A 19518-nucleotide genomic window follows, 5' to 3' on the forward strand; every position below is an offset into this window, starting at 1 on the left:
AAGATATCCGTTGCACTTCAACCTGATGGATGTGATGATCCATGACACTCATCATCATCCATCCTTATGAACGCGTGACTGACAACCACTTCAGTTCTACCTTAGACCGAGCGTGTGTCTCTTGGATTCCTTAATCAGAATCTTCGTGGTATAAGCTAGAACCCTTTGGCGGTCATTCTTGAGAATCTGAAAAGTCTAAACCTTGTCTGTGGTATTCCGAGTAGGATTTAGGGATTGAATGACTGTGACAAGCTTCAAAATCACGATTGTTGGGCGTGATGACAAACGCAAAAGAATCAATAGATTCTATTCCGACATGATCGAGAACCGACAAATGATTAGCCGTGCTGTGACAAGAGCATTTGGACCTTTTTCACTGAGAGGATGGGAAGTAGCCATTGACAACGGTGATGCCCTACATACAGCTTGCCATGGAAAGGAGTATGAAGGATTGAATGTAAGAAAGCAGTATGTTGCAGAGATTCAACAAGGATAAAGCATCTCCATACACTTATCTGAAATTTCCACCAATGATTTACATAAGTATTTCTATCTTTATTTTATGTTTTATTTATCTTTATGTTCGAAAACTCCATAACCATTTGAATCAGCCTAACTGAGATCTACAAGATGACCATAGCTTGCTTCATACCAACAATCTCCGTGGGATCGACCCTTACTCACGTAAGGTTTATTACTTGGACGACCCAGTGCACTTGCTGGTTAGTTGTGCGAAGTTGTGAAAAAGTGTTGAGTTAGTAGATGCGCATACCAAGTTGAATGCCATTGTTAGAGATCACAATTTCGTGCACCAAGTTTTTGGCACCGTTGCCGGGGATTGTTTGAGTTTGGACAACTGACGGTTCATCTTGTTGCTCAAATTAGGTAATTTTCTTTCTGTTTTATTTTCAAAAATTTTTCAAAAATCTTTAAAAAAACTTTTTACTTCTGTTTTCGAAAAATTTTTATAAATTTTTATGAATGAGTTTTAGTGTTTCATGAAGCATGTTGAAGCTTGGCTGGCTAAAAAGCCTTGTCTAACTCAATTGGATTGAGGCTTCCCCTTATCAGTATATGGAGTTGGATGAAGTATCAACTGTTGCATGCCTAATTTATATCCTAAAGCTGGTTGGCTATTAAGCTATGTCCAACTCCTAGATCAGAGCTTTAGGCTAACATTGAAAGATTCCTGAAATTCTTATAAAAAAATTTTGAATTTCTTATTTTCTTTTTCCTATAAAATTTCGAAAAAAAATTTGCAAAATCATAAAATCAAAAAAAATATTTTGTGTTTTTTGTTTGAGTCTAGAGTCAAATTTTAACTTTGGTGTCAATTAATTTTTTTTTTAAATTTATGCATTTTTCGAAAATTTCATGCATGGTGTTCTTCTTGATCTTCAAGTTGTTCTTCACAAGTCTTCTTGTTTGATCTTTATGTTTTCTTGTTTTGTGTCTTTTGTTGTTTTTCATATGCATTCTTGCATTCATAGTGTCTAAACATGAAAAATTTCTAAGTTTGGTGTCTTGCATGTTTTTCTTTTCTTGAAATTTTTTCAAAAATAAGTGTTGATGTTCATCTTGATCTTCAAAGTGTTCTTGGTGTTCATCTTGACATTCATAGTGTTCTTGCATGCATCATGTGTTTTGATTCATAATTTTCATGTTATGAGTCATTTTTGTGTTTTTCTCTCTCATCATTAAAAATTCAAAAAATCGAAAAAATATCTTTTCCTTATTTTTCTCAAAATTTCGAAAATTTGAGTTGACTTAGTCAAAAAATTTTTAAAACTTAGCTATTTCTTATAAGTCAAGTCAAATTTTCAATTTTAAAAATCTTATCTTTTCAAAATCTTTTTCAAAAATCAAATCTTTTTTATTTTTTCTATTATTTTCGAAAATTTTTAAAATTTATTTTCAAAATCTTTTTCTTATCTTTATTTCAAAATTTCGAAAACTTTACTAACAATTAATGTGATTGATTCAAAAATTTGAAGTTTGTTACTTTCTTGTTAAGAAAGGTTCAATCTTTAAATTCTAGAATCATATCTTTTAGTTTCTTGTTAGTCAAGTAATCAATTTTAATTTAAAAAAAAATAAATCTTTTTCAAAATATCTTTTTCAATCATATCTTTTTAAAATATCTTTTCTAACTTCTTATCTTTTCAAAATTGATTTTCAAATCTTTTTCAACTAACTAATTGACTTTTTGTTTGTTTCTTATCTTTTTCAAAACCACCTAACTACTTTCCTCTCTCTAATTTTCGAAAATTACCTCCCTCATTTTCAAAATTCTTTTTAATTAATTAATTGTTTCAAATTTTAATTTTAATTTTATTTCTTCCTTTAATTTTCGAAAATCACTAACTTATTTTTCAAAATTAATTTTCGAAATTCTCTCCCTCTCATCTTCTTCTATTTATTTATTTATTTACTAACACTTTTCTTCATCTCAAGAATTCGAACCTATCTTCACCCTTGTGTTTGGATTCTTACCTTTTCCTTCTTCTATTCTTTTCTTCTTCTACTAACATAAAGGAATCTCTCTACTGTGGTAAAGAAGATCCCTATTATTATTTTCTATTCCCTTCTTTTTCATATGAGCAGGAGCAAGGACAAGAACATTCTTGTTGAAGCAGATCCTGAACCTGAAAGGACTCTGAAGAAAAAACTAGGAGAAGCTAAATTACAACAATCCAGAGACAACCTTACAGAAATTTTCGAAAAAGAAGAGGAGATGGCAGCCGAAAATAATAATACAAGGAGGATGCTTGGTGATTATACTACACCTACTTCCACGTTTGATGGAAGAAGCATCTCAATCCCTACCATTGGAGCAAACAATTTTGAGCTGAAACCTCAACTAGTTGCTCTAATGCAACAGAACTGCAAGTTCCATGGACTTCCATCAGAAGATCCCTACTAGTTTTTAACTGAGTTCTTGCAGATCTATGAGACTGTTAAGACTAATGGAGTAGATCCTGAAGTCTACAGGCTCATGCTTTTCCCTTTTGCTGTAAGAGACAGAGCTAGAACATGGTTGGACTCACAACCTAAAGATAGCCTGGACTCCTGGGATAAGCTGGTCACGCCCTTCTTGGCTAAGTTCTTTCCTCCTCAAAAGCTGAGCAAGCTTAGAGTGGATGTTCAAACCTTCAAACAAAAAGATGGTGAATCCCTCTATGAAGCTTGGGAAAGATACAAACAGATGACCAAAAGGTGTCCTTCTGACATGCTTTCAGAGTGGACCATTCTGGATATATTCTATTATGGTCTATCTGAATTCTCTAAGATGTCACTGGACCATTCTGCAGGTGGATCCATTCACCTAAAGAAAATGCCTGCAGAAGCTCAAGAACTTATTGACACGGTTGCAAACAACCAATTCATGTACACTTCTGAAAGGAATTTCGTGAGTAATGGGATGCCTCAGAGGAAGGGAGTTCTTGAAATTGATGCTCTGAATGCCATATTGGCTCATAACAAAATGTTGACTCAGCAAGTCGACATGATTTCTCAAAGTCTGAATGGATGGCAAAATGCATCCAACGGTACTAAAGAGGCATCTTCTGAAGAAGAAGCCTATGATCCTGAGAACCCTGCAATGGTAGAGGTAAATTACATGGGTGAACCTTATGGAGACACCTATAATTCTTCATGGAGAAATCATCCAAATTTCTCATGGAAGGATCAACAAAAGCCTCAACAAGGCTTTAATAATGGTGGAAGAAATAGGCTCAGCAATAGCAAGCCTTTTCCATCATCTTCTCAGCAACAGACAGAGAATTCTGAGCAGATCACCTCTAACTTAGCAAATATAGTCTCTGATCTGTCTAAGGCCACTTTAAGTTTCATGAGTGAAACAAGGTCCTCCATCAGAAATTTGGAGGCACAAGTGGGCCAGCTGAGTAAGAAAGTCACTGAAACTCCTCCTAGTACTCTCCCAAGTAATACTGAAGATAATCCAAAAAGAGAGTGCAAGGTCATTGACATAATCAACATGGCCGAACCTAGAGAGGAAGGAGAGAACGTGAATCCCAATGAGGAAGACCTCATGGGACGTCTCTCAAGCAAGAAGGAGTTCCCTATTGAGGACCTAAAGGAATCTGAAGGTCATATCGAGACCATAGAGATCCTATTAAACCTCCTTCTGCCATTCATGAGCTCTGAAGAGTATTCTTCCTCTGAAGAGAATGAAGATGTAACTGGAGAGCAAGTTGCTCAATATCTAGGAGCTATCATGAAGTTGAATGCCAAGTTGTTTGGTAATGAGACTTGGGAAGGTGAACCTCCCTTGCTCATTAGTGAACCAGATACATGGGTTCAGCAAACTTTACCTTAAAAGAGACAAGATCCAGGTAAATTTTCAATACCCTGCACCATAGGCACCATGACCTTTGAAAAGGCTCTGTGTGACCTGGGATTAGGGATAAATCTTATGCCACTCTCTGTAATGGAGAAGCTAGGGATCATTGAGGTACAACCTGCCATATTCTCATTACAGATGGCAGACAAGTTAGTAAGACAAGCTTATGGATTGGTAGAGGACGTGTTAGTGAAGGTTGAAGGCCGTTACATCCCTGCTGATTTCATAATCTTAGACACTAGGAAGGAGGATGATGAATGCATCATCCTTGGAAGACCTTTCCTAGCCACAACAGGAGCTGTGATAGATGTTAACAGAGAAGAATTAGTCCTTCAATTGAATGGGGACTACCTTGCATTTAAAGCTCAAGGATACTCCTCTGCAACCATGGAGAGGAAGCATGAAAAGCTTCTCTCAATACAGAGTCAAACAAAGCCCCCACAATCAAACTCTAAGTTTGATGTTGGGAGTCCACAACCAAACTCTAAGTTTGGTGTTGAATCCCCACATTAAAACTCTAAGTTCGGTGTTGGGAGTCTACAACATTGACCCGATCACCTGTGAGGCTCCATGAGAGCCCACTGTCAAGCTAATGACATTAAAGGAGCACTTATTGGGAGGCAACCCAATTTTTATTTATCTGATTCTATTTTTATTTTTTATTGTTCTTTTATATTTTATTAGGTTCATGATCATGTGGAGTCACAAAATAAATACTAAAATTAAAAATAGAATCAAAAACAGCAGAAAAAATAGCACACCCTAGAGGAAGGGCTTACTAGCGTTTAAACGCCAGTAAGGAGCATCTGTTGGCGTTCAACGCCAGAACAGAGCATGGATCTGGCGTTAAATGCCAGAAACATGCAACAATCTGGTGTTTAAATGCCAGGACTGCACACTGAGGAAAGCTAGCGTTAAACGCCAGAAACATGCTACAGCCTGGCGTTGAACGCCCAAAACAAGCATAGAACTGGCATTTAACGCTAGAAACAAGCATCAATCTGGCGTTAAACGCTAGGATTACATGCAGAGGGTGTTTTACATGCCTCATTGGTACAGGGATGTAAATCCTTGACAACTCAGGATCTGTGGACCCCACAAGATCCTTACCTACCTCAATTCACCCTCTCTCTCTCTCTCTCTTTCACACAATCCAATAAACATTCTTCCCCAAAACCCTTTACCAATCACCTCAATCACTCTTCCCCATCATCTCTTCACCACTCACATCCATCCACTCTTCCCCATAAACCCCACCTACCTTCATAATTCATAATCTCTTTCCCATCCAAACCCACCCTAAATGGCCGAACCAATTCCCTCTCCCTTCACTATATAAACCCCTCCTTCCTTCTTCATTTTCACACAACACAACCTTCTCTTCTCCCCTTTGGCCGAATACACATCTCTCTCCCTCTCCTCCTTATTTTCTTCTTCTTCTTCTATTCTTTCTTCTTTCGCTCGAGGGCGAGCAATATTCTAAGTTTGGTGTGGTAAAAGCATAGCTTTTATGTTTTTCCATAACCACCTATGGCACCTAAGGCCGGAGAAACCTCTAGAAAAGGAAAATGGAAGACAAAAGCTTCCACCTCCGAGTCATGGGAGATGGAGAGATTCATTTCAAAGGTCCATTAAGATCACTTCTATGAAGTTGTGGCCAAAAAGAAGGTGATCTCTGAGGTTTCTTTCAAGCTCAAGAAAAATGAGTATCCGGAGATCCGACATGAGATCCAAAGAAGAGGTTGGGAAGTTCTGACCAACCCCATTCAACAAGTCCGAATCCTAATGGTTCAAGAGTTCTATGCCAATGCATGGATCACTAGGAACCATGATCAAAGTATGAACCCGAATACAAAGAATTATCTTACAATGGTTCGGGGGAAATACTTAGATTTCAGTCCGAAAAATGTAAGGTTGGCATTCAACTTGCCAATGATGCAAGAAAATGCATGCCTCTACACTAGAAGGGTCAACTTTGATCAAAGGTTGGACCAAGTCCTTATGGACATATGTGTGGAAGGAGCTCAATGGAAAAGAGACTCAAAAGGCAAGCCGGTTCAATTAAAAAGACTAGACCTAAAGCCTGTGGCTAGAGGATGGTTGGAGTTCATCCAATGTTCCATCATCCCCACTAACAACCGATCCGAAGTTACTGTGGATCGGGCCATCATGATCCATAGCATCATGATTGGAGAGGAAGTAGAAGTTCATGAAGTCATCTCCCTTGAATTCTACAAAATAGCCGAAAAGCCCTCTACCTTGACAAGGCTAGCTTTTCCTCATCTCATTTGCCATCTATGCTACTCGGCTGGAATTGTTATAAATGGAGACATTCTCATTGAAGAGGACAAGCCCGTCACTAAGAAGAGGATGGAACAAACAAGAGAGCCCACTCATGAATCCCAAGTGACACATGAGGAAGCTCATCACCATGGAATCCCAGAGATGCCTCAAGGGATGCAGTTTCCTCCTAACAACTATTGGGAACAACTCAACACTTCTCTAGAAGACTTGAGTTATAACATGGATCAATTAAGGGTGGAACATCAAGAGCACTCCATCATTCTCCATGATATTAGAGAAGATCAAAGAGCAATTAGGGAGGAGTAACAAAGGCAAGGAAGAGACATAGAAGAGCTCAAGGACATCATTGGTCCTTCAAGAAGAAGACACCACCATCACTAAGGTGGACTCATTCCTTGTTCTTATTTCACTATTTTTCGGTTTTTATGCTTAATGTTTATCTATGTTTGTGTCTTTACTACATGATCATTAGTATCTAGTAACTATGTCTTAAGGCTATGAATAATTCCATGAATCCTTCCCCTCTCTTAAATGAAAAATATTTCTAATTCAAAAGAACAAGAAGTACATGAGTTTCGAATTTATCCTTGAAATTAGTTTAATTATATTGATGTGGTGACAATAATTTTTGTTTTCTGAATGAATGCTTGAACAGTGCATATTTTTTATCCTGCTGTTTATGAATGTTAAAATTGTTGGCTCTTGAAAGAATGATAAAAAAGAGAAATGTTATTGATGATCTAAAAAATCATGAAATTGATTCTTGAAGCACTACACCAAATTAGTTATATAGCTACACTAAATTTGTGACCCTAATTCTAAGGGTCTCCATTAATTAACATTGTGACACTTATAATATAATTTTTTTGACCGTCAGTAATGAAATTTATCTCTCTTCACTCTTCCTTTTACTCTGCTGTTTGAGATGAAATGAGAAGAGACGAGAAACAGGAAAAGTAACACCATTACCTTCACCGTCGCAGATCGCATTCACCGTTCACCGTCACAGTGTGTTCGACGTTCACCGTCGCTGCGTCGCAGTCGCGTTCGCTGTTCACCGTTGCGCTTCGCGCTCGCCTTTCACTGTTCGTCGTCCCCCGCGTCGTCCTTTCTCTTCTCCTATTTTATGTGTGCGAACCGTACCCTAATTCTCCATTTGGCGATTTTTTTCTTCTTTTCCAACCCCACTGAACACTGATAGTGAGTATTTACTTGTTCTTTTACTATATTTTTCCCTGCAATTTCTTTGTTGTTGCTGCAATTTACTGTTATGATTATATCCTCATGTTCATACTTGCGATTGTTTCTTTGAATTCTCTTATATCATTTTAATTTTACCTGCACTCAACATGTTCGATGAAATGCTTCAACCAGATTTCTTTAATTTGAATGCTCTATTTATTATTTCTTTGAATGCACTCAACATGTTCGATGAAATGCTTCAACCTATTTTCTTTTGTGTTAGGTCTATAGAATGATATTGTTAGTGGATCTTGGTTTAATTTGTGTTCCGTTTTAACCGAGTTTCTGAGTACTATTAATGAACAATTTTGAGAATTCTTTTTTGTTTGTCATTATCCTTTCAATACTTACTACTACTAGTTACTACTTTCAAGTTTCAGTTATAGTGAAATATCGTGCTGTGCGATTTTTGGGCTAAACAGTCTCATTCATCCCATGGCAAGGATTCTGCCAAAAAGGATCTTAATAGCCAGATGAACTTGTTCCGAGATGTTTTAGAAATTTTTCAGGTATTTAAATTTCATTTTATTTATTAGTTAATATTACTATGATAATCGAAGTCATTCATCATCTTGTAAATCTAGTATTTAAGTGTTGATCTTACTTTGTTATAGGTATTTTTCAGAGAGGAAGAACCATTGAAGCTGAAGCAAAATTTGAGAAGCTCTTGAGAAGAATAAATGTAAAATCTTAAAAGGTTGACCTGTCAAAAAGGTATTATTATTTGGTCTTCATTGGTTATTACTATTTAGTTGGGTGGAACCTTACTAGCATGAACAGATTTCTTCTAATATTAAGAAGTATTAATTAATTATTCTAAAAGAAATTTGTCATAGTAAGAATAAATGCTAATCAATTTTACTAGAGATTCACAACACAAGGTTCTAAGAATTGGTAATAAAATATAATGAATAAGAAGATTATTCACATATTTTCCTTATTAATGCCACAATATCGATGAACAAGAAGATGAAACAATTAATGGTTAAGATAGATAAAATTATTTGCTTTAAAGTTTGGAAACGATCTTTTGTACTTTTTGGTACTTAGTGTTTATGAATTCTCTTTCTTGATGCTTTTAAAAGGTAATGGTTTCTACAGAAGAGGAATTTGAGCTTTGAATAGGAAAACTCAATTTGGCTGGCTCTGCTTTTGGTTTTGGTTTAACAATTGAACCTCTCTATGACACAGATTTCAGGACGTTTGGTGAAGCTCTTTTGGTTCAGGTCTGCTGGTAGCGAATGTTGTTACACCCTTTTCTTTATTTTTTTTATATTATTACCTTTTGTTCGCGTTAGAAATTGTCCATAATGGAATACTGCTTGTATGTTTAGCTTCCTTTTTATTATTTTTTTTATAATTTTGTGTTAATGCTGCTGATGGAAATGCGGGTTAGAGAAAGATTTGATCCATTTAGGCATTTTGTTTTAATTTAATTATCTACTCCATGCTGCATGTGATTTAATTAAAACACCTTTATAGACATAAAACACAATTTTTTCCCTCTATCAAACTTTAGGCTTTCTACAATTGGGCTATAGCAATCTCTGATCGGACAAAAATGCATGGTCGCACAAGGGAAGCTAAAGAACTATGGAAACAGGTCAGCATAAATATGATTCTTGGCAGTTCTTGCTCTTGTAGATTGTAAATTTGTTGATGGATACTGCATAATACTGAATTTAGAACTCATAGTGAAAATAAATGGACTAATTTTTCACATTTTAATTCATAGTGAAAATAAATGGACTAATTTCATACAAAAGGCATAAGAAAGCAATGAGTCTGTATTACGATTGCATGCTTCTTACTGCATTTTTGGGTAGTGCTTCTTCTGGGGGCAACGATTTATAGTAGAACTTTTGTTGAAGCAAAAAACTTGAGCTTCTTGGAAAAGATATTAAAGAAACTGTTTTCACCACCTTTCTGGGAACCAAACACTTGAATTTCTCCTGAAAGGCCTTGTTTATACCAAAAGCACTTCTTGACTCGTAAACAAATCTTATCTTCAACTACTGCTAGTTATCAATTTAAGTAAATTTAGGGGAGTCACATCTTTTATTAATCCTTAGCTAAGAAGGTTATCCGTACATACATGTAGCACACTCCAGATATATTAAACCAGAGTCTTATTTCATAATTAGCTTATTCTACTATTTCTTTATTTTGTTAAGTAATAGTCCTTACATTATATCACTGATTGTGTAACTATGTTGCTAAAATTTATTATTCTATAGTAAATAATCACCCAGGCTTTCATCATTTTATTTCTTTGATAAAATGAACTTAATTAAACAAAACAAGATATTGCTATCAATCTTGATATATGAATTATATTTTTTCTGTATTGGAGTTCTAACTTATTTTCTTTGTGCTTTGTATTTTTTTTCCAATTTAGGAACTTAGTGCCATTGTTCCATTTTGAGAAAAGCAAAAGATTGTAAGAACTGCTATCAGCAAGGTACAAAAGTTATAGGAGGATACCAGAAAGAATTTGCAAACCAGTTCTTTACATTTACTATGTCCTTTAGCATATAACTTATTCTCTCTTCCACTTTTTAACTTTCCAATATTCTTCAATGCAGTTCCGTGCAGCTATTCAGTTTACAATTTGATTTCCATCAGGCAATTTACAATCTTGGAACTGTTCTGGTCATAATTCTTCTCCATTTTACTTATATATCGTGCAATTGTGTTTTGTTTTACTTTGTTTGTGTGCATGTAACAGTATTAAGAGTATAGAATTCACTTTTTTTTTCTGCACTTAACATATTCGATGAAATGCTTCAACTAGATTTCTTTGAATTCTCCCTTTATTATTTCTTCTCTTGATTTCTTTGATGTTTTTGTGCCTTGATGACATCATGAATCGGTTAGTCATCTTCCTGAATTATGCAAATTGCTATACTAGAAATGGAAAAGCTAATTAGCTGAACTTTAGTCTTAGATTTCATCTCTCTATCTTATGTCCATCCTTGTAAAACCTGATAGTTTGGTTTTTGTGCACCTATAAACTTGATGTGAGCTTGATGACTAATTTATAGCAAAAGCTAAAAGCAAAAGACCACCATCACTACTAGTATAAAAAAACTATCTCTTACTAACTTTCTTGTGTTCATATTGACTTAGGTGTCTAACTTCTATATTATAGGAAATAAATTAATGTAGCATATGTGTCATGAGACAGAAATGGAATTGCTAATATATATATGAGATTTCCAATTCTCCATTGCTAATATATTTTACATTGCGAGACTACTGCTGCTGCTATTTTTACAAGTGCTTTCTTTCTCTTTAATACCAGTTTTAGACCAGAATTAGTGTTTTTCAATGTTGGACCAGGATCAGGAAGGATAAAACTAAGACATCTGGACCGTCAAATTTAATTAAAGCATTTTCCATATATATATGATTAAAGACTAAATGATAGATAATTTTAAAAAAATATCTTTTTGAGGATATGCTTGTGTAAAAGACATTGAAGTTTTTCAGAAGTTACTAAATACATTTTCAAAGCATTTAAATATTTTTTCTTGTTTGGCAATTATGAGGACTGTTGGGAGAATTCCTTAGGAGGATCTAGAATTATTCTTGTATTTTAGATGACATTGCTTCATTTGAATGCCTAGATTCCTCCTTTGTTTGGATTAAATTGCCTTTATCTTGTAAGGAAGAGAAAGAGCTTTCAAAGTGCTCCTTGTTCTTCTCTGTTTAGTTTATAATATAGTGGGCAACTGGGCCTGCACTTTTACAAAATTTATTCTAGATTGCAGGTGATTCCGAGAAGTTGATAAAGGTGTTATTTGAGCTTACAAGACACCATGCCCCCTCAACCATTATTTCTTTTATTTGAGCTTTCCAAGTGACTGACCTTTGTAGCTATTCTCTGTAAATAATGCCACTTTTAATTAATATGCAGGCCTATGTAGACTCGAGTGTAATTATGCCACTTTTATTTGTAGCTTTCCAAGTGACTGCTTTTTACATTTGATGAATACTGTTGATTTCTGTTGGATATCTGTGTGTATGACTGAGTGGTTATGGCAAATTGCAGGTTTCCCTTGAGGTTTCGTTATTTAGCAAGTATGCCAGGTTCACTGGAGTTTGACTGGGTTGGACTGTGATTCCGAAGCAGTTGTTGTTTTCTGATGGATTTCCTGTTGCCAAGGACTTCAATCGAATTGTATGTACTTGCTTCAGTGGTGCATCAAATATTTCCCAGGCTGGTGGTCTGGCTTGCTTTTCACCAGATGGCCTTAAGGTCAGTTATTTAGTTTATTAGTTGTTTAACTAATCCATTTAATACACCATGGAAGGTATCCTCTCTTGCTCTGCCCTTTCTCCTTCCACACCCTAGAAAAAGGGTCCAAGAATTTATGATCCGAGAGTTTGTCGTCGCTCATGCACGATTACATGCTTTCTTAATCATTTGAAAAAAGCTACAGAAGTGACTTGCTGCGTTTGAATGCAGGCTATGCAAGACGTTATTGGATTCTACAAAGAGAACACTAACATAATATTTAACCATGCAGGCTATGCAAAATCAGAGTCAGAGGAAGAATGACATGGTTTAATTGCATTCTGTTCCTGTTTCATTGCTTATGTCATTGATTTCAAATAAAGGGTCTTGTTGCAGTGTTTTCTATTGTGTTGTGGTTTATGTGTGCTTGTCTTTGTAGATTTGATAATTTAACTAGTCATTGTTAGGAACTCCCTTGTCAAGCAGAATAGTGTCCTTGTTTCATTTGGTTAACGGTGAAACGACACTATTTCTTTGATTGAATCCATCTTCGCACGTCGTAAAGGCATCAATAACAGAGCTTAGCTTCACATTAGAATCAGCATAACGCTTAGCCTTGTAATCTTCAATGGCTTCTTTAATAATTGCGATGGCATCAGAATAAACTTGAAGACAATCATCTAAGCTTCTTTAAAACCATAGAGTAGGTTGGTTTCTTCAGGAGATCTCGAACCATAAAGGGCAAACACACTCCACCAGTAGGTAAAGAGGTACAATTGTTTAAGGCTTTCAGAGTTCAGACTAAACTATGCAATTTGCTGCTTCTTTTTTAAATTTCTTACTGACAGCACTGGCTAGAAATTCAAAATACTTGGTTAATAATTAAGACTATTAGAAATTTCTATTAGTCAACGCTTTAATTTTGAGCACTATCTTTTATTCTAATTTCATTAGTCAACACTTGTATATGAGTTTTATGTAGGAGTGATTCTAATTTCTGCGGTATATTAGTCAACGCTTGTATATGCCTTATATGCTTCCAATACTAGAGAATATACCTGGTTGCATTACTTACATACAAGCATATATGATTGTGATATTTGGTTCCCCAACTTCTTTCCTATGCGGCACTGAGTAAATGGGTTCCTTCATTGTGCACTTTGCACTGCATGATGATTGATGATTCACTTGAAGCTTTCATAAAAGAGTTTTTGGTTTGACTAATCTATATTCCTGTTCATCCTGCATGTTGAAGAAAACTACGTGCTTTTACTATTCCTAGGCTAGGATGTTTTCATCTCTGATGATATTTTCATTTACACTTTTGCATTTGTCATATTATTGTTTAATCTATAATGCTAATCAATTATTAAGTTGAGACTTGTTTCTATATTCTTATTCCTCTTTTGTTATCTTCTTTGCTCTGAGCAGAACATGAGTACAGGGGAGCTCAGCTTCTTAACTTATTTGATGAATTCTGCAGGTTCAATGGGTAAGCCAGTATATCATTTTGGAAATTTTTTTTATAGTTTTTTGTGTTTCAGTTATTATAATATTATTTTGTTCATCTAGAATATTATTCATTGATGCATGATTTGTCTTATTTGGGTCTTCAGGAGGATCACAAGAAATTGTTGAAGAGGACAAGAGAGAGTTTCTTGTGTTAAAGAGTTGCTTGTGAAGCAATTGCTAAAGTTGATACTATTGAGGTTGAAGGTGAAGCGAAGTTGCGGAGAAAAGTTGAGGATTAAGTTACAAGTACAATTGATAGCTTTAGCTTTACATGTTTGGATTAATTTAGAATTTTTTAAATTTACATTTTATGGATTGTGACTATGTAAAACTTGTCAAATTCAACTTTTGAAATACATTGTTGCTATTTTTGTAAAACTTGTGTGATTTAGTTTAAATTTGTTGAAATATAATGTCATTTATTATTTTGTTGGTAGACAAATAATATTATTATTTAAAATAGAAATATTTTTTGCAATATTTAATAAAAAAAGCTTTAATGTTGGAGAGATTATGACATTTTAAAACAGTTACTAAATACAGGAAAAAATTGTCACAGAAATAAGTAACTTAGTGACGGTTTTAAATCGAAAAACTGTCACTAAAAATATTATGACAGTTTAAATAGTCACTAAATATGTCTAAAAACAGTCATAAGAACTAGTATCTTAGTGACGGTTTCAAATTGTCATAAAATATAAGAAAAAACTGTCATAAAATTTAGTAATTTAACGACAGTTTCAAAACGTCGCGAAATACAGCATAAAAAATATCTTTACATGTGTTACAAATTAGTGACGGTTTTATACTTTAAAAACCGTCACAAACAATTTAGCGACACTCCTTACCAACGGTGGTCCAAAACCGTCACTATGTCAGCTGGCAACGCTCAAATCTGCGACGCTTTTTTTAATTGTCGCAAAACTATTTAGTGACAGTTAAAACCGTCACCAAGCATTAGAAAAAACGTCGCCAAAATGCTATTTTGTTGTAGTGAAGCAAGAAAAAGCAGTGAAAAAGCAAAAGCTTGCGAAAAAAAAGTGGCGAAAAAAATAGAAAGAAAAAGAAAAAGCAAGTAGAAAAAGCCAATAGCCCTTAAAACCAAAAGGCAAGGGTAAAAAGGATCCAAGGCTTTGAGCATCAATGGATAGGAGGGCCCAAGGAAATAAAATCCAGGCCTAAACAGCTGAATCAAGCTGCCCCTAACCACGTGCTTATGGCATGCAGGTCCAAGTGAAAAGCTTGAGACTGAGTGGTTAAAGTCGTGATCCAAAGCAAAAAGAGTGTACTTAAGAGCTCTGGACACCTCTAACTGGGGACTTTAGCAAAGCTGAGTCACAATCTAAAAAGGTTCACCTAGTCATGTGTCTGTGGCATTTATGTATCCGGTGGTAATACTGGAAAACAAAGTGCTTAGGGCCACAGCCAAGACTCATAAAAGTAGCTGTGTTCAAGAATCAACATACTTAACTAAAAGAATCAATTAACACTATCTGAACTCTGAGTTCCTATAGAAGCCAATCATTCTGAACTTCAAAGAAAAAAGTGAGATGCCAAAACTATTCAGAAGCAAAAAGCTACAAATCCCGCTAATCTAATTAGAACTAATATTCATTAATATTTTGAGATTTATAGTATATTATCTTCTTTTTATCCTATTTAATTTTCAAGTTTCTTGGAGACAAGCAACAATTTAAGTTTGGTGTTGTGATGAGCAGATAATCTATACGCTTTTTGGCATTATTTTTAGGTAGTTTTTAGTAGGATCTAACTACTTTTAGGGATGTTTTTAATAGTTTTTATATAAAATTTATATTTCTGGACTTTACTATGAGTTTGTGTATTTTTCTATTATTTCAGATATTTTCTGGCTGAAATTGAGGGACCTGAGCAAAAATCTGATTCAGGCTGACAAAGGACTGCTGATGTTGTTGGATTCTGACCTCCCTATACTCAAAATGGATTTTCTAGAGCTACAGAACTCCAAATGGCGCATTTTCAATGGCGTTGGAAAGTAGACATCCAGAGCTTTCCAGCTATATATAATGGTCCATACTTTGTTTGAAGCAAGATGACGCAAACTAGCATTCAACGCCAGTTCCATGCTGCATTCTAGAGTAAAACGCCAGAAACACGTCACAAACCAGAGTTAAACGCCAAACAGACGTTACAACTTGGCGTTTAACTCCGAAAGAAGCCTCTGCACGTGTAAAGCTCAAGCTCAGCCCAAGCACACACCAAAGTGGGCCCCAGAAGTAGATTTCTGCATTAATTACTTATTTTTGTAAACCCTAGTAGCTAGTCTAGTAAAAATAGGACATTTGACTATTGTATTAGACATCTTTGGATTTTTTTTGGATTACCTTATGATCCTTTGATCACGTTTATGGGGGCTGGCCATTCGGCCATGCCTGAACCTTGATCACTTATGTATTTTCAACGGTGGAGTTTCTACACACCATAGACTAAGGGTGTGGAGCTCTGTTGTACCTCGAGTTTTAATGCAATTACTACTATTTTCTCTTCAATTCAGCTTATTCTTGTTCTAAGATATCCGTTGCACTTCAACTTGATGGATGTGATGATCTGTGACACTCATCAGCATCCATCCTTATGAATGCGTGACTGACAACCACTTCAGTTCTACCTTAGACCGAGCGTGTGTCTCTTGGATTCCTTAATCAGAATCTTTGTGGTATAAGCTAGAACCTTTTGGCGGTCATTCTTGAGAATCCGGAAAGTCTAAACCTTGTCTGTGGTATTCCGAGTAGGATTCAGGGATTGAATGACTGTGACGAGCTTCAAACTCGCGATTGTTGGGCGTGATGACAAATGCAAAAGAATCAATGGATTCTATTCCTACATGATCGAGAACTGACAGATGATTAGCCGTGCTGTGACAAGAGCATTTGGACCTTTTTCACTAAGAGGATGGGAAGTAGTCATTGACAACATTGATGACCTACATACAGCTTGACATGGAAAGGAGTATAAAGGATTGAAAGTAAGAAAGCAGTATGTTGCAGAGATTCAACAGGGATAAAGTATCTCCACACACTTATCTGAAATTCCCACCAATTATTTACATAAGTATTTTTATCTTTATTTTATGTTTTATTTATCTTTATGTTCAAAAACTCCATAACTATTTGAATCAGCCTAACTGAGATCTACAAGATGACCATAGCTTGCTTCATACCAACAATCTCCGTGGGATCGACCCTTACTCACGTAAGGTTTATTACTTGGACAACCCAGTGCACTTGCTGGTTAGTTGTACAAAGTTGTGAAGAAAGTGCTGAGTTAGTAGATGCGCATACCAAGTTGAATGCCATTGTTAGAGATCACAATTTTGTGCACCAGTCATCCATCCTAAATTCTGGTTAGATATGGCCATTATGTCTGAGTTGCCATCTTCCTTTGATATTGATGGTGCGTGGAGAGTTTTTTGGATGAGGCTTCTATTGTTGCCCCCTGGCTTGGTGCTGGCTAACTTGGAGAGGGCATCTGCTCAAGCATTTGACTTCCGAATTATGTGTTGGACCTCTCTTTCCAAGAACTGTGCTAGTTGTTCTCGTGCTTCATCTAGGTATTTTTTCATATTAGGGTCTTTGGCTTGATAACTACCTTTAATTTGTGAAGTTATCAGTTAGGATTTACTAAACACTATCAACCTTTGTGCCCCCACTTCTTTAGCCATCTTCAAGCCAGCAAGCAAGGCTTCATATTCTGTTTGGTTATTAGAAGTATGAAACTCGGACCTTAACAAAAGTTCTATCCGAGTTTGTTGCTCACTTTTCAGTATGATGCATGTTCCACTGCCAGCTTTATTGGATTATCCGTCTACATATAAGCTCCAAGTTTTTGGACTTCCCTGACTTTCAGTGTATTCGGCCACAAAATCAGCGATGTACTGGGATTTGATTGCTACTCAAGCTTCATATTTCAAATCGAACTCAGACAGTTCTACAGCTTATTGTAGCATCTTTCCTGCTATGTCCATCTTTTGTAGAATGTGTTTCATGAATTGATTAGTACAGACCCTTATAGTGTGAGCCTAGAAATAAGGTTGGAGCCTTTGGGAGGTAAGGATAAGAGTATACGCAAACTTTTCTATCTTTTGATAGTTCAAATCTACTCCTTGTAAGACTTTGTTGATAAAATAAATAGGTTGCTCTCCGTTCTCATCTTCTTAGATTAAGTCTGAAGCTATAGCTCAGCTCACCACTTCCAAGTAGAGGACGAGCTCCTCTCCCGTCGTAGGTCGGGTGAGTATGGGGTTGGCCCAAAAATGCTTTAAAGCCTTGAAAAGCTTGTTCGCATTCTTGGGTCCATTCAAATTAATTCTCCTTTTTGAGGATCAAATACAATGGTAGGGACTTCAACGCTGATCCTGCCAGGAATCTGAATAGTGCTGCTAACCTTCCATTTAGTTGTTGGACTTCTTTGAGACAAGTCGGACTCTTCATCTCTAATATGGCTCTACACTTATCCGGGTTTGCGTCTATGACTCTTTGAGTTAGCATGAAACCTAATAATTTCCTGGCCTCTACCGCGAAGGTGCATTTTGAGGAGTTTAGCCTCATTCCATGCTTCCTTATTGTGGAGAATACCTCTGAGAGATCGGACAAGAGAGCCAAGTCATCCTTAGTTTTTACGAGTATGTTGTCTACATACACTTCCATGAGTTTAACTAAGTGGGAGCAAAACACTTTGTTCATCAATCGTTAATATGTGGCTCCGGTGTTTTTTAATCCGAAAGGCATTACTACATAACAATAGTTATCCTTAGGATTAATGAAAGAGGTCTTCTCTTGGTCTGATTTATACATCGGGATTTGGTTATATCCCGAGTATATGTCCATAAAGGACAAATACCAATAAACTGAGGTTGATTCAACCAGCGCGCCACTGCTCGGGAGAGGGTATGGGTCCTTGAGACAAGCTTTGTTGAGGTCGGTGTAGTCTACACACATTTTCTACTTTCCATTCTACTTCTTTACCAGAACTACGTTAGCCAGTCATAATGGATACTTGACCTCTCTTATGAATCCAACTTCCAATAACGCTTGCACTTGTTCTTCCACGATTTGTATCCTTTCGGGTCCGAGTTTTTGACGCTTTTGCTGAATAGGTTTGGAACTCGAGTAGACAGCGAGCTTATGAGACATCAAGTCGAGATTTATATCAAGCATATCGGAGACTTTCCAACCAAAAAGATCGGTGTTTTTTCGTAGGAGGTCAACGAACTGTACTTTCAGTCCTTCTTCCAAGTTAACCCCTGTATTCATCGTCTTTTTAGGGTGATCTCCGATTTGCACTTCTTCTACCTTTCCTCTAGGTTGTGAGTGCAATTCTTCCCGAGTTTGAACACCACCAAATTCAATTGTGTTGACTTCTTTTCCTTTTGGATTGCCTTTTAGATTAAGACTTTGATTGTAAAAAATTGCTAAAAATAAATGATTAAAATATAGATGTATATCACTTATAAATAATTATAAGTATATTCACATATCATATTTTTATACATGTTTTCAGCCGTGGGTGCAATGCACGGTTATTAAGCTTGTTACTAGCTAGCTATAGGTGAGAGGGGTGCAAATTAATTAAGTCAAAATCAAAGACCAAAGGCATATGATAAAGCAGTTAAACCAACTCTTGCGGTCATCCATTTTGAATCCAACAACCCTATTCGTTGTTGAACACTTGGCAGGCATTCACCTTCTTCACCGAAGGATCCATCTCTCAACCCACTCCAACAACCAGTGACAGCAACTTCAATTCAATTCAATTCGCTCTCTTATATATTTAATCAAATAGATATGATGTGTTTTAATATCATTAATTAAAAGCATGG

At 36.0% G+C, this 19518-nt stretch overlaps 1 non-coding gene across 1 annotated transcript; it reads right to left on the reverse strand.

Annotated features, from left to right (window-relative positions):
* Positions 1–3127: 3127 nt before the first annotated feature.
* LOC130958890 (small nucleolar RNA R71) lies at positions 3128–3235 on the reverse strand. Its single transcript, XR_009077993.1, has one exon. It is a non-coding gene; the product is annotated as a small nucleolar RNA R71 (small nucleolar RNA).
* Between the last annotated feature and the right edge of the window lie 16283 nt (positions 3236–19518).

The sequence above is a fragment of the Arachis stenosperma genome, chromosome 10 (genome assembly GCF_014773155.1).
Source record: "Arachis stenosperma cultivar V10309 chromosome 10, arast.V10309.gnm1.PFL2, whole genome shotgun sequence".
NCBI lineage: Eukaryota > Viridiplantae > Streptophyta > Magnoliopsida > Fabales > Fabaceae > Arachis > Arachis stenosperma.